The following is a 16,073-nucleotide window of genomic DNA, read 5'->3' as shown; positions in this document are numbered from 1 at the left end:
TAGTCTTTGGACTCAGGATTAATCCTGAATTTCTGCTGCTCCCTCAGAATACTACCTATAGCTCTATCTTGTCAGTACACAGCTATCCAGAGGCTCAGAGGAGTTAGGCACTATGCCTGGATCACAGAGCCATACAGTAGGGACTTGACAACAAAACTCTTAGTCTATCCTAACAGAAGCCAAGCTGCATGCTGGTACTTTGAGCAGCAGAGTGGATCTCGGAGCTAACTACTTTAACTGGCCCCTCCACTTTCTAATAAGTGATTACACTAGATGCCAGTTCAAACTGGTGATACTAATTAATTTTTATGTTGCATTACTTTTCTGAATGGCAATCTATTTGCAATAATTCTAGAATGCATAATTCCCACCCACAGTTTAGATATGAACACTGTTAAAAATTTGCATTCCAGAATTTTTTTTTTAATTTTAGAACATTTATTTACAAAAATGTAACCATTCATTATTTAATTATTCCACTGGCTTCTTTTGTACTTTGAGTACTTTCCTTGTTGTACAATTCCATGGGAGAGAGAAATCAAAAAGGAAAATTTTGAAAAATTATGTTGGACCTCACTGTTTAAAGAAAAGAAAAAAAGGAGGAAGCTGTTAAAGGTATAGGTTAGAGCCAATCTAATTTCAGTGAAATGGAAAAAGAGAAACTTTCCTATCAGTTCTAGCTCAATTCCTCTACACCTCCATCTAATAAGGAGATAGTGGTGCCTATAATTGATAGGGGTTTCCCTGGTGGCTAAGAGAGCAAATGAAGCAGTAGGAACCCACCTGGTCCCACAGGCTCTAGCTGTGGCTTCCTTCCCAGGTACCCTGCATCCTATCAGCCCCTCAACTACACTCCAGTTTGCCAAGAAGGCACCAATGAGTGTTCTGTATATCTTCTAGTACTTTGTCCTTCTAATAAATAGGCTTCTACCTAACCCATCAACAATTTAAAAAATACTCAAAGACATAAGCTCATAATAAAATGAAACAAAAAAGTCCCTCCTTAAATCCAACCTCATCCCTTATAAACAACTTTTTATTGAGTAGTTCTTTCTGACATACTCAGAAGGCCATATTCAAAAAGCATAAAGTGGAAAACAAGCTATAAAAGCTACACCACACTGAACAATTATATGCCAACAAACTGGACAACCTAGAGAAAATGGACAATTATTAGAAACATACAGCTGATCAAGACTGAATCAGGAAGAAGCAGAAAATCTGAATAGATCAAGGAGATTGAACCAGCAAAGAAATCTCCCAGTGAAGAAAGGACCAGGACCAGACGGCTTCCTTGGTGAATTTTACCAAACACTTAAAGAAGGATGAACAACAATTCTTCTCAAACTCTTCCAAAAAACTGAAGAGGCAAGAACACTCTTAAACTTCTTTTATGAGGCCAGTATTATCCCAATACTAAAATCAGTAAAGGATGCTACTAGAAAATAAAACTATAGGCCACTATTCCTAATGAACATAGATGCAAAAATTCTAAATAAACTAGCAACCCAAATTCAGCAACACATTAAAAGCATCATTCACTATGCTCAAGTGAGATACATTCTTGGAATGCAAGGGTGATTCAATGTATGCAAATAAATCAGTGTGATACATCATATTAATAAAATGAAAGAAGCATGATCATCTCAAAAGACGCAGAAAAAGTATTTGACAAATTTCAACATCCATTTATGTGAAAAGCTCTTAACAAACTACGTATAGCAGGAACATGTCTCAACATAAAAAAGGCCATACATGACAGTCTTTAAGCTACTATCATACTCATTGAGGAAAGATAGAAAGTTTTTCCTCCAAGATCAGGAACAAGACAAGGAGGCCTACTCTCACCACACATATTCAACATATTAATAATACTAGAAGTCCTAGCTAATCAGGCAAGAAAAAAAAGGTATCAAAATTGGAAAGAAAGAAGTAAAATTGTCTCTATTTGCAGATGACATGATTTTATATTAACATACAGAAAATCCTAAAAAGTCAATAAACAAACAAAAAGCTGTTAGATCTATCCAGTGAATTCAGCAGAGTTGCAAGATACAAAACTGGTAGCATTTCTATACACTAATAATGAATTTTCTAAAAAATAAATAAAGAAATCAATACCATTTTCAATACCATCAAAAATAATAAAACACTTATGAATAAATGTTACTAAGGAGTTGAAAGATTTCTACTCCAAAAACTATAAGACACTGATGAAATGAATCATAGTAGACATAAATACATGGAAAGGTATCTCATGTTCATGGACAGGAAGAACTGATATTGTTAGGATGTCAATACCACCAAAATCATCTAGAGGATTAATGCAATCCTCATCAAGCTTCCAAAGGTATTTTTTTTACAGAAGTAGCAAAAACACCAGTAAAATTTATAAAGAACCACAAAAGACCCTAAATAGCAAAAGAATCCTGAGAAAGAAGATCAAAGCAGGAAGCGTCACACTTCCTGATTTCATGCTATACTCTAAAACTGTAGTCATCAAAACAGGAAGTTACTGGCATGAAAAAGAGACTAATAGATCAGTGGAAGAAAATTGAGAACCCAGAAATAACCCCAAGCATATGCAGTTAACTAATATTTGACAAGAAGGCCAAGAACACTCAATAGAAAAAATAAACATTCTTTTCAATAAGTGGTGCTAAGGGGTAGTAGGGGAGAAAAGGATTGGGAGATTGGGGTTAGCAGATGCCAATATTATATATAGAATGAATAAACAACAAGGTCCTACTGCATAGCACAGGGAACTATATTCAATATCTTATGATAAACTATAATGGAAAAGGATATAAAAAAGGAAGTACACATATGTATAACCAAACCCTTTTCCTGTACAGCAGAAACTAACACAACATTGTAAATCAACTGTACATCAATAAAAATTTTTTAAAGTTAAGTGGTACTGAGATAATTAGCTCATCACATATAAAAAAATGAAACTGGCCCCATATTTTATACTACTCCCCCAAATCAACTTGAATTAAAGACTTAAATGTAAGGCCTGAAACCATGAAACTCCTAGAAGAAAACATAGAAACAAAGCTCCTTGACATGGCTCTTGGTAATGATTTTTGAATATGATATTTAAAACACAAACAACAAAATCAAAAATAAACAAATGGGACTACATCAAACTAAAAATTTGCATAACGAAATCATCAACAAAGTAAAAATCATATATGTGATAAGGGGTTAAGATCTAAAACATATAAAGAACTCATGATTTTATATTAATATAAAAAACAATTCAGCAGCAAAAACAAAAAACAATTTAAAAATGGACAAAGGAACTGAATATATATTTCTTCAAAGAAGATGCATGAAAGGCCAACAGGTATATAAAAATATACTCAGCATTACTAGTTGTTAGGAAAATGAAAATTAAAACCACAATGAAGTATCAATCACCTCATCACTGTAAAAATGACCATCATCAAAAAGACAAGAGATAACAAATGTTGGTGTGGAAGTGGAAAAAAGGAAATACATCCAAAGATAACGAAAACACTAGATAGAGAAGAACAAATATTGTATGACCTCACTTGTATGTAGGATCTAAACAAACAAACTTACAGAAAAATAAATCACCCTTGTGGTTACCAGAGGTGGAAGGTGGAGAGCGGGAGAACTGGAGGCTGGTGGTCAAAAGATACAAACTTCCAGTTACAAGGTAAGTAAAGTACCAAGGACGCAATGTACCACATTGTGACTATAGCTAACACAGCTGTATGATATATAGGGAAGTTGTTACGAGAGTAAATCCTGAGAGTTCTTAATCACAAGGAAAATATTTCTTTCCTTTCTTCTTTATCTATATAAGAAGACGGGTGTTAGCTGAAACTATTGTGGTAATCATTTCACAATATACATCAAACCATCCTGCTGCATGCCTTAAATGTATTCAGTGATGTATGTCAAGTATTTTTCAAAACTGGGGTTGGGGGGCGAAAGCCACACTAGCATTTTCTGACACCTCTGTTTCACTGATACCATCATCATTTTCTGGTCTCCACATCATACCTCCATATGGAGACCCTATTTCCCTAATCATGGAACACTATGACCTCACCACTAAAAATAAACAGCTAAGAACCAAGGAAAGTAACTGGAATTGAAATGTCCTGAACAAAAATCAAGCTTTATATAATCTCAGTTTAATCATCTGCCCTGTCTTGCTCTTTTCCAGAATTATATATTTTCCATTATCATATTTTCTTTACCACTAATGTAGGTATATAGTTTCTTCCCTTCAAGGATATTAAGTAGTTTTTTAATTGTATAAATTCTCCTCTGAGAGCACTTTTTATATATGAACTGTAGGGTTTGTTTCTTTGAATGCATTTGATTTGGATATTAAGAACTCAAATCCTAAGGAATTCTATGAGAAAATAAATAAACATAAATTCTGTTCTCAAGAGGCCAGAGATTGTTTGGTACTGGATTCATCCTTATACTGTATTCTTCCTCAAGTAAAGGGCACTTTATATGATGTATTTGAAAGCAATAAACTGAACTTGGGATGGAACAAAGTGATGGATTGTGTCTGGGGTTTTTGTGGTTTAATGGCTTTGGGTTTATGAGGAAATTTTGTTTTATGAAAACAACATGAAAAGGCTGTCATTGTTTATGATATTAAAGTCTAATGTAAAAAAAAAGTAATGTCTTCCAGCTTTAGCAGGCATTATGCTCAGAAGCAGATCTGGCTCTATCGAATTATCAGAATTCAGTCCCAAAGTTGCTGTAATGCTCTATGAAAAGATTCAAAAAGTATTCAGAAACACATAACAAAATATTTAAAGGTCCAAGACAATATATTTGTTTCTAGTGAGTTTTTCTTTTACATTGGCTGTACATAATATTTGGTCATTGTGATGAAATACATGCTATTTCCTTTTGAATGGAACTAATTTTAACAAAATTGAATAAAATATGACTTAGAACATTGACTGGGTAAATTTTTAACACTAGTTCATAAGATTCAATTATTGTAACCTTAAATTGGCTCTCATTGTTCAATAAACATTAACAAAATAATTAATTGAGAAGGTATGGACTCCACATTTTAAAGAACCTGTTTTATTTTTCTAAAATCATTTAATGATGATAATTCGGCTTTGTAACAAGAGCTGAAAACGTAATTCATTGAGAGATGAATCATCCCTCTTCCAATAAGCCAATAAGAAATATTTAAGAACATTTTTCATCAAAATCTATTCAGTAAAACCACCTTTAAGAAAAGCAATGAATATAAAACCTATGAGTCTCAAAAAACAAAAAACAAAAAAAGTTGATATAACTTTTGTTAATTGAAGCATATGTTTTAAAAATTATTCCAGATAACTGCTAATCACATTTAAAAAATAAACATTAGATTCTAAGACAGCCAAGGACATCTTAAAAATGAACATTCAGCTACTTATATCTTTGCCATGGACTAAAAATTAACATGGACTCTTTTGCTCACATTTTAAATGGCTTTCTAACATCATAAACTTAAGGTGTGTGTGTGCATTCCTAAAGATGCCAAAAAAACTACTACAATTTTAAAAGACTATTTATCCATTCAAAGCTTTCTGCCACTTACCATTGTCTAATGAATTACCAGTTCCTTGGTAAAATTTTATTCCTAGACTGTAACATCCCTGTGGAGAGAGCCTATGCTTTTTATTTCTAGAGTTTATTATAAAACATAGAATATCACTAGGTACTCAGAAACTGTTTATTGAATGAACGAAAAATTGATGATTTTTTTAAATCAGTGAACATTGTTCTGAAATATCCCTCTTTATTTATTTATTTTTAAAGTCTTTATTGAATTTGTTACAGTATTGCTTCTACTTTCTGTTTCTGGTTTTTGGCCGTGGGATCTTAGCTTCCCGGCTGGGGATTGAACCTGCATCCCCTGCATTAGAGGGTGAAATCTTAACCACTGGACCACCAGGGAAGTCCCTGAAACATCCCTCTTTAAACTTGAAGTGTATTATATCGTGTATTACAGGAAAAAAAAGCAGAGATCCTTTGGATTTTCATGAGTTGGATATTCTTCCCTGAACTTAAGTAACAGGAGTAGTGTCATGAGAACAGTATGATAATTTAACAATACACCATGACTTACAGGTAATCATTTCTTAGAAATATCTTTCCTCTCTTGCTACATAATGGTTGATGGGAACAGCCACCGTGTGAGACATCTTGGATAAGCAGGCATTTGATAATAAGCCTCACGAAAGTTGGTTTTAATTCTCAATACAAACTGTCAGGGTAGATACTATTATTACTAGCCCTACCTTCAAGATAAACCTTAAAGAGAGGCCTCAAGAGGTTAAGTATTTTGCCCAAGTTAATGCTGCTGTTGAACTGCAGAGAAGAGCCTCCTAAGTTTCCAAGCCTGTGTTCCATCCACTGAACTACAGGATCTCTCAGCACTTAGGAAAAATCCATATCTATGAATTTAATTTTATATAATTTATTTTTCCAAGTTTACTTTAACATAATACTTTTTAAAGAAAAATTACATTCTAATTCATTCTGAATCACTTATTTACTCTTCCTTTAATCAGGTTTCTTATCCAACTTTTCATTTCTATATATCTTTTAAAAATAGATATAGGAACAGTAGAAGCAACTGTAAATATACTGTGTTGAAGCTGACTTAAAAACAAGTATATAGGAATAGAAACATACACATCAAAGACATTAGACTCTTGATATGACCCTTATTTTCACTAATAGTAATTCCCACATCTTAACCAAATAATCTACTTGAGCCCATGTATGAAAGCCTACTTATTCTCACTACCCACTCAAATTTAGTAGTCAAAATAGCTAACATTTCATTGTTTAATATTTTTGACATATGTCAATTACATACAAATTCAAACTGCTTGTAAATTGGGGTCATGCTTAGTTTTGGAAATATTCCAGTGAAAAATATTCCTTTCTGGACAGGCTTTACCATTATATAAGAAAGGACCTCACAGTTTGCCTCTCTCAGTCCATCTGGGGTCTCCCTTGTGACTGTGTTTTAATTTTATTAGAGTTCATCACTAATGTGGTTTCTCTTCCACTTGAACCCAAACCAAAACCAGTTTAATGTCATGTTCCTAGTGATTCAATATGAAACAGGGGCATACCAAAAGATCTTATATTTGTGGGATCTTAGAAATTCTTTTTTCCTTTGACTTCTTTTAAATCTTTTTAGGTGATAACTTTTATTACTATCTTTATTAGGTATACTGTGTATTCAGTTGCTCAGTCATGTCTGACTCTTTGTGACCCCATGGACTATAGCCCTCCAGGCTCCTTTGTCCATGGGATTTTCCAGGCAAGAATACTGGAGTGAGTTACCATTTTCTCCTCCAGGGGATTTTCCTAACCCAGGGATTGAACCCAGTCTCCTGCGTCTCCTGCATTGGCAGGCAGATTCTATACCACTGAGCCACCTGGCAAGCCCATTAGGTATACTATCTACTTATAAAAAGGCTTTAGGGAGATTTGTGAAGAAAAAAAAAAAACAACAGGAAAAGACAGAATCACTTAAACTCAATTAGAAAAGAAGCATCCTAAGTATTACAAGAAAACAGAACAGATGAGATTTAATTTCATATAATTTCTGCATTCACATATAGATAATCCCCAACTTACTAAGGAGCAGAGCTCCAAAAGCTCATAGGTGAGTCAGTGGTCTGGAACCTACACTGAAATCTCCTATCAAAACAGTATCATACAAAGTGACTAGGTTTCCATACCAGTCTACAAAGCCCAATTCAACCCTGAATGCACTTCAACTGTGATACCAATAAGAAATTTGAGTCGAGGGAAGCTGGCCTGAAGACTCATGCCAAAATGGAGAATGAGTTTTTATACAATAAAGTCATTCATTCATAAGATATTAATTGAGAACCAAGAAGCTAGAGTGTCAGTTTTACATGTTCTAATTCTGGAATTAAAGAGACCTACTTTTTAGATATAAACTGGAGATAAAATAATGCCTTAAAAGAAATAATATATGGAAAGTCCTTGGCACATAAAAGATTAACTAATTTTAGTCCCCTTCCTTTGTTTCCCAAGGTACAAAACAGAAAAGGGTGTGCTTAGCTTTCTCTCTTTAAATTCCTGAAAAAAATCCAAGTTTAACTTCTAAACCCTCTTCTCTCTCTGTGGGCACTCCCATCACCTGGACACCCACCCTCCCAGGTCCTGCGCCCCATGCCCTTCGACCTCCCACTGTGCCAAACATTAAAAGTATCACCTCTCAACCCAACCTTGCCCCCATTCCTGCAGCCAGTAATGTCCGCCAGGTGCTAAAAGAAGAGCAGATGATATCAATTGAAGCAACTGCTTTCGGTAATTGACATTTGTTTTTTAAGAAAAAGTCTGTCAATCCCAATAAATTTCTAATTAGTGTAATGTTTCAGAGAGTAGAAGAATGATGTAAAAAAATTCAGAAAGAGTAAAACTGGAAGACGTTTGGGAACAGAGAGATAAAGGAATAAAGCCATTCCTTTATTCCTTCAGTGTGAGGAAATAAAATGAAGAATCATAGAGTTTTATGGAAATGCAGCCTAAACTGGGCCCATAGGGATTGGAATGTCCAGGAAGATTTCTTTGTGGAAAGCTTCTCCTAGGATATAAGCCCAATTAGAGTAGGAATGTCATCTGTTCAAATTAACCCTGAATCTCAAGGACCTAGAATAACTTTTGGCACATCGTTGGCCCTGAATTGAAGAAAATGTGTAAAAATGAAAGGACATTGGCTTAAATTTAGACTTGAAGAATAAGTAGAAATTAGCTGGGAGACATGGAATTAGCAGAAGTGATTGCCTTGGGTAGAAAGGAGCAGGGGTCTTTGGCAAAAGTTAGAAAGGAGATTATCAAAATGATGAGTCAGAAGCTCTAGGGAGAAAAGTGAGAACTGAATTTGGAGAGATGGGCAAAGGCCAGATGTGTCTGGGCCTTTCAGGATGTTTAAGAATTTGACCTAACTGTCTCATCTCAAAGCCCCAACTTGGACTGAACATTCCACAACCAGAACAGCTCTGACAGGGGGCAGGGAGACTCTGGGCTGGGAGGCACGGAGGAAGAGTGGCAGCAGCCTGTTAGGAAGATGCGTCCCTGGAGTGTTACCTTCAGAGCTACCATATCTGCATCAGGACTCACCACAGATGAATAAACACACCAGGGATATTTGAGTCCTTCGCCTGAGGTGCTTCCATGAAGGAAAATCATACTTGGAGTCATTGTTGAGAAGTTCAGACTGTTAGTTAGCTAAGCATGCTGGGATCATTCACTGAAAGAAGGACATGAAAAATGAAAACATTTTGCTCCTGAATCTGTGTGTGTGTGTGTGTGTGTGAGAGAGAGAGAGAGAGAGAGAGGGAGAGAGAGGAGAGAGAGGAAATTCTGTCAGGGGGCTGACTTTAAAAGAATGGAGGATTACACACTTCACTGTTCAAGGGTGACAGAGAGAAAACGAGGCTGGCACCAAGCAGGAAGCCCAATCCTGTCTGAATAAAACACTGCACGTTTACGCAATCCCTAGTACCCGATCTTTTATCACAAACTATTTTGATTGCAAAGAGAGAGAAGTGCTAAGTAAAAATTATTTACTCTGGGTCTATTATGAAAAGAAAAGATTAACTCTCTAACACTTCGTTCGTTTTGAAGGTGTATTTTCTACCTTCCCGGTATGATTTATATTAATGAGAGGTTTAAAACAGGTTTTAACTTAAGAATGATTGCTGATGGTGAAGTGAGTAATTATACACCTTCTGACAGGACACGTGAATGGCTCATACAAGGGAACTGCATAACATGCCAGGCTAATCCTCCCTGCATAAAAAGGGAGAATGCTTTGCAAGCTGGCCGATTTTAAGCTCCAGTTAACAAAAACCCTTTTTGTTGGAGCCTAAAACAAGAATGGGTTAACAAAAGCAAGGAGGGAAAAAAATCTTATTTTTTTCCCTTCTTCACAAAATATAGTATTACAGGACTTAAAGGTTTTGAAAGGCCACGATGCGGCTGAAAGACTTGAGAAAGGGGCAAGGTCTGGGCCAGCAACAACAAACTGAAAAGATCCCAAGGAAAATCAGAACCTCTTATCAGTAGGGAACGTTATGATGTGATTCCAGTTTATGGCTGTTTTGGTTGTTTTTTTTTTTTCTTTTAGTTAAAGGTGTCGAAGACCAGGAAGGTGCCAATGCTCCCTGCCTAGGTAAAGATGAAACAGGTTCATGGATGTGAAAAAGGAAAAACCATAAGCCGTGGTGGGCGAGCCAATAGTGTGTGTGCCGTTTCTGCATGGCTGCGTTTTCTCATACAAGAGCCACTACTGGACAATAACAAGACCTCGGAAAGCATCTGCTTAGGGATTACGACCCAGCTACACTGAGAAATGTTCCGTTAACATAGAGCGACCGTGGGCTTAACTCTGTGCATGCCTGGCCTGCCCACTGACAAACACACAATACACACAGTGGTCCTAGATGCTGAAGAAGACCCTCAGCTGTGGGCACCACTCACCTGCTCAAGAGAAGGAAAGGAAGAAATGAAAGCCGCCACATTTATTCCACACGATGAGCATTGAGAAATGGAAGACCAAGGTTGGCAGGTGCCAGGAAGGAAGCCCAGAGAAGCAGATCATGTCTTGGAGGATGAGGGAGCAAGCCTCAGTATTGAATTATTTCCTAAGATGGACATCACCTTAGAAAATCTCAAAATAGAAATTTAAGGAACAGAATCCTTCTACTCATCTTCTATGTCTCTTAAATGATTCAGAGAATCCTAAATTTTGACAAGTTTCTAACATGATTTGGAGTATTCGTCTTACTTTAGATATTTATATGGATCCACTGGCCTGCATGGTGAATTCTGCCCCTACAGTGGGGTATGATCACAGAAGTCAGGAATGCCCTCACCTACTTACAGGGTCCCCTGACGCAGTGCCCAGGATGGCCAGGTCTCACAGAGCAAATCAACACACCCAGCAGGACAGGTCAAGAGGGCAGACCTGCCTCTGGTTCCTTCCTTCTGCTGACACACACTGCATTTGTTCTTGACAGGATGGAGCAGAAAGTCTTCACTTTTTAAGAAGGCCAAGGCAAAGAACAGGAAGCTGAAGCTGTGGCATTTCCTAAACTAACTGTATTACTACTGCTCTTCAAAAGATCCTTTACAGACACATAGTTAAGCCCTAAAGACAGTAAATTATTATGCTGCAACTTTGATATCCACACAAATGTAGTTGTAAAATACTCTTTCCAACTGCAAATAATAAGTAAACCATTTCTGTTCTTTCATGGGTACCTGGAAGCTAGAATTTCTAGGTGTGGAAAAATTTCTTAGAAAGTGATCCCAAAAATTTTCATGAAAAATATCTAACAATTTGTCATAAAGAGGGTTGTAAAGTTTGAGGTTCAGCATTCGGTTCTTTTTTGGTTATTCTTTAATATCTGTTTGCAAGCTGCATATATTGCAAAATAAGCCTATATTCAAGGCAGAATAAATTAACTAGTACTGTAAACTGAAGTATCTGTTTCATTCAAGTCTATCAATTTTGATCTGAAATGATGACCAGAGGACACTTTTGTCATCATTAGCAATGATGACAATACTCAAAAGGAAAACTGTTCTGAAATTTATATATCATCTAACATATATAAAGCATCTATCAATTATAATTACCAAAACAAGAGTCAAAGGCAATGCTTTATTATTCTATTACTTGTCAAGGAAAGATACCTTAAGAATTTCTGAGACTCTTGGAAACGTTAAGTTTGGAGCCTAGAGACCTCTGTCTCACTAAACTATCAAACGCAGGAGAAATTATCCCGCAGAAAATGTCAGAGTATTACTCCCTAGATAGGATGGCAAAGAGATTCAAGTTCTTAGCATCAAACACATCACAAAATGCACGTGCAAGAAAAGTCCTGGGAACAGAACCCAAAACACTTACACTTATCCTGGTGTAACAGGATAAGAAGGAATAAAGATGGGGAGAAGAGGCGGGCAGGGATTTTATTAATCTAATTTCAAATTTTTATTTCTTTATTCACACATTCATTTAAACTTTCAATTATTTTAAATTTTATTCAAGTAAAGTTAAACAAAATTTTAAACTGGCTGATGCATGCATGAGTTTGTAGAAGTATTTATATTTTTGTATGTCTTAAATATTTCAAAATACATTTTTAAGAAACTGAACCAAGGGAATTAGGACAGGAATAATAAGGTGAAATCACCAGATCAAAGAATTACAGGGGAAAAAATAGCTTCAAGGATGTACACTTGGTCTCTTTGAACAGACCAAAACAACCTAATCTTTTCAAATTTAAATCCTTTACTATAATCAGGGTTCAAATGCGGCAGTCTTACTACACAGGCCTTCACAAGTGATAGGTACTTAATAAAGATATGTCTGTCGATGATAATGATAATTTTACTCAAACAGGACATTACAGAGAATGTCAGATGATTGAAAAACAATATAAAGAAGAAACACTATGCCAGAGAAAAACTTCTCATGCAGTTTAAGAACCTCCAATGGAAAATTAGAACGAAGACTGTCAGACTGATTCATTTGTGGGATTCCTAAAACCACCTTTACTAACCATTTCCAATCCTGAGCTCTCTAAGGCTTCACACCTGCTGTTCCATCTTCCTGGAACACCACCGCTTCCCTTCCCCTGGTTAACTTTCATTCCAGCTGCCTTCACTGATCTGGTACATGAGTCTGTCTCATTTTTGTCCCCATTAGATTCTATATTTCAATATCATAACTTCTCCCATATTTCCATCAAACTTGGTTGACTATCTCCCTATCCATACCTTATAGTTACTTTGTTGTTATTGTTCAGTTGCTCAGTCATGTCCGACTCTGCAGCCCCACAGACTGCAGCACACCAGGCTTCCCTGTCCGTCACCATCTCTCAGAGCTTGCTCAAATTCATGCCCATTGAGTCAGGAATACCATCCAAACATCTTATCCTCTGTTGTCCCCTTCTCCTCCTGCTCTCAATCCTTCCCAGCATCAGGGTCTTTTCTAATGAATCGGCTCTTCACATGAGGTGGCCGAAGTATTGGAGTTTCAGCTTCAGCATCAGTCCTTCCCATGAATATTCAGGGTTGATTTCCTTTAGGATTGACTGGTTTGATTGCCTCGCAGTCCAAGGGACAGTTACTTGAGGTTTACTAATTCCCATAAAGTCAAGAACAGAATCAGTTTTTTTGACCTTTGCATTCCCACTATCCATACATCTACTGTGTTAGTCGCTCAGTCATGTCTGACTCTTTGCCACCCCATGGACTGTAGCCCCACTAGCTCCTCTGTCTAGGAAATTCTCCAGGCATGAATACTGGAGTCGATGGCTATTCCCTTCTCAAGGGGATCTTCCCAACCCAGGGACTGAATCCAGATCTTCTGCATTGTAGACAGAGTCTTAACTGTGTGAGCCACCAGGGAAGCCCATACTTCTACTGAGTGATTGGCTAAATGAACTCTATGACTATTCTAAAATCTTTCCACTTTCTTCTTCAATTTAAAACATACACAGAATATTACCACATATATCCATTCTCTTACATCCAGGAAGATATAGGTATGTAAATCTATGTATATATCAAATATATGCGGTTGCCAGATGAAAAAGTGACACAGAACAAACAACTTTCTTATACAGCTTAACGATATATACTAAGGTATGTGTTGAATGTTGAAAGCAGCTGCTGACACTAGATTTTTAGGAAATAATCACTAACTTTCTACATTTTATTCCTTTGAATTCAAGCTCAAGGAAACTTAAAGGGAAAGATCTGGGAGGCAGCCTGGTGGAGTAGAATGAGTTCTGTATTTAGGAACTCGGTTCTTCAAGACTGCTTCCTCCCTAGCCTAGGTGAGACCTTTAGCTCTAAAGGCCTCAGGTTCCTTATCTGTAAATGATTAGATTAGATAACAAGGACAACAGCCAATATTTATAGAGCTTTCAGTTGAAGACTTTGACATAGGCTTTCTTATCCTAAAAGACCCCTTTGGGTTTTCTTCATGTGCTGTGTTGTTAGTTTTACTCAAAATTATTATTTGGTTATATACCATTTACCTAAGTAAATCCAAGAAGTAAATTTGTACAGATAATTTCTTATTAAAAAAAGAAAGCACTGTTGTCCTGTAGTATCTAGAATGACTGGAAATGTAATCCTGAATAACAATTAGCTGCTAAATTGCCTTCAAAGAACCCACTACCTTTTCTGCTGTTCCCAGAAGCATCACTGGGACCTGCCTGTTAGTAAAGATCAGGGGTTGGCTTTACTTGTCCAGAGAGAAAAAAAACAGTAACTTCTACAGGAAAAGAACCATCAGAAAGAATGCCTCTTTCTACCAGATCACACCATTTCTCCCCAAGGCTTAAACTTGAACTACTTGACTCTACAATACTCATAAGATTTTTAGTGTAATTACTACTGAAGTTCAGTTCAGTCACTCAGTCATGTCCGACTCTTTGCGACCCCACGGACTGCAGCACACCAGGCTTCCCTGTCCATCACCAACTCCCGGAGTTTACTCAAACTCATGTCCATCGAGTCAGTGATGCCATCCAACCATCTCATCCTCTGTCGTCCCCTTCTCCTCCTGCCTTCAATCTTTCCCAGCATCAGGGTCTTTTCCAGTGAGTCAGTTCTTTGCATCAGGTGGCCAAAGTACTGAAGTTTCAGCTTCAGCATCAGTCCTTCCAATGAACATTCAGGACTGATTTCCTTTAGAATGGACTAGTTGGATCTCCTTGCAGTACAAGGGACTCTCAAGAGTCTTCCCCAACACCACAATTTCAAAAGCATTAATTCTTCGGCACTCAGCTTTCTTTATAGTCCAACTCTCACATCCATACATGACTACTGGAAAAACTGAAAGCTCAATGCATTTATTCAAACTCACATTTAAGAGCAAATGACTAATATTATATGATTTCCTAAAAGCAGGTTTTGATAGAAGATAGGAGTCAGCTCCAGGGTTATCTGGGCTCTAGTATGAACAGTACACTGGGTATTAAATGCAAATTTAAACCATAAAAATAATACCACAGTAATAAGTCTATCTCCATCTTACATTTCTACAGCAAAGCTTCTTCACAAAGATAAGCATATACAGTACAGATAATGATTGAATATGGGACTGCTCACTAACAGCTAAAGTAAACTGATATACTTATGAACATAAGGTTCTCTATACTGTTGATTATAGCTACTGCTTTTGAATTTATTTTCCAAAGTTGAATGACCACAAAATAAAAGCATCTCTTTACAACTTCTCTTTCTCCTTATGTTTGCCATCTCCCAAAGAAGACACTTTAATTTCATCTTGAGAACTTCCTTGTCAGTAACTGTCAGTGATGAAGATAGAAATTAAAATTATTTGAATTCTACAAGCTGCTTATGCTCGTAATTGTCATAAAACAATGCTATACCCCAAATGCTCTAGTCCTCTGGGAATGTGGGTGAGGGGTTCACATGAAATTATCCATTTACGTCTCTCCAGGTTTAGGCCAACGCATGGAAAGTTGTATCGAACTTAGAAACATATCCTTTCATGCTGGACTAACCAAGGCAGGAAGTCACTATCCTCTCTTAGTAGACCAAACAATTCTCACTTCATCGCTAGAATTAAATTCCAGAGAATTTTTTGGATTCTATTTAATGAATGAGGATATATTTTTCATGTGGTGTCATTGTTTTACTACTTCCCATGTTTATTTGGACAGATTCATAGCACTGGGTAGGAAATGTATTGGTTGGCAACTTCAGTTTTGGAAGAGAAAGTAAACACATGCTGATTAGCAAACAGTAAACTCTACTGTGTTTAATTTTGGCTTCTCTTTAAAAAAAAAAAAAAAAAGAAAAAACACACAAAAAAAACCACTATTTGGTGTTGTGTTCCAAGTAGGAGCATTTGTCCCTAAGTTCCTTCCTAACCCCTTACTGGAGGGCTTCCAGAATTACTCTCATTTTTTTTTCCCTTCTCCCCCAACACCAGTGGCAAACGCCAACATTATTTAAGAAAATACTTG

At 36.6% G+C, this 16,073-nt stretch overlaps 1 protein-coding gene across 18 annotated transcripts in view; it reads right to left on the bottom strand.

Annotated features, from left to right (window-relative positions):
* The window catches only part of NFIB (nuclear factor I B), a 465,570-nt gene that overhangs the window by 143,546 nt on the left and 305,951 nt on the right, over positions 1-16,073 (bottom strand). The window lies entirely within an intron of this gene.

This window comes from Giraffa tippelskirchi, chromosome 1 (genome assembly GCF_054371585.1).
Source record: "Giraffa tippelskirchi isolate mGirTip1 chromosome 1, T2T-mGirTip1v1.2.pri, whole genome shotgun sequence".
In the NCBI taxonomy this organism is placed as follows: Eukaryota; Metazoa; Chordata; class Mammalia; order Artiodactyla; family Giraffidae; genus Giraffa; species Giraffa tippelskirchi.
Note: the sequence above shows the minus strand (reverse complement) of the source record. Positions and strands in the feature narration are given on the sequence as shown.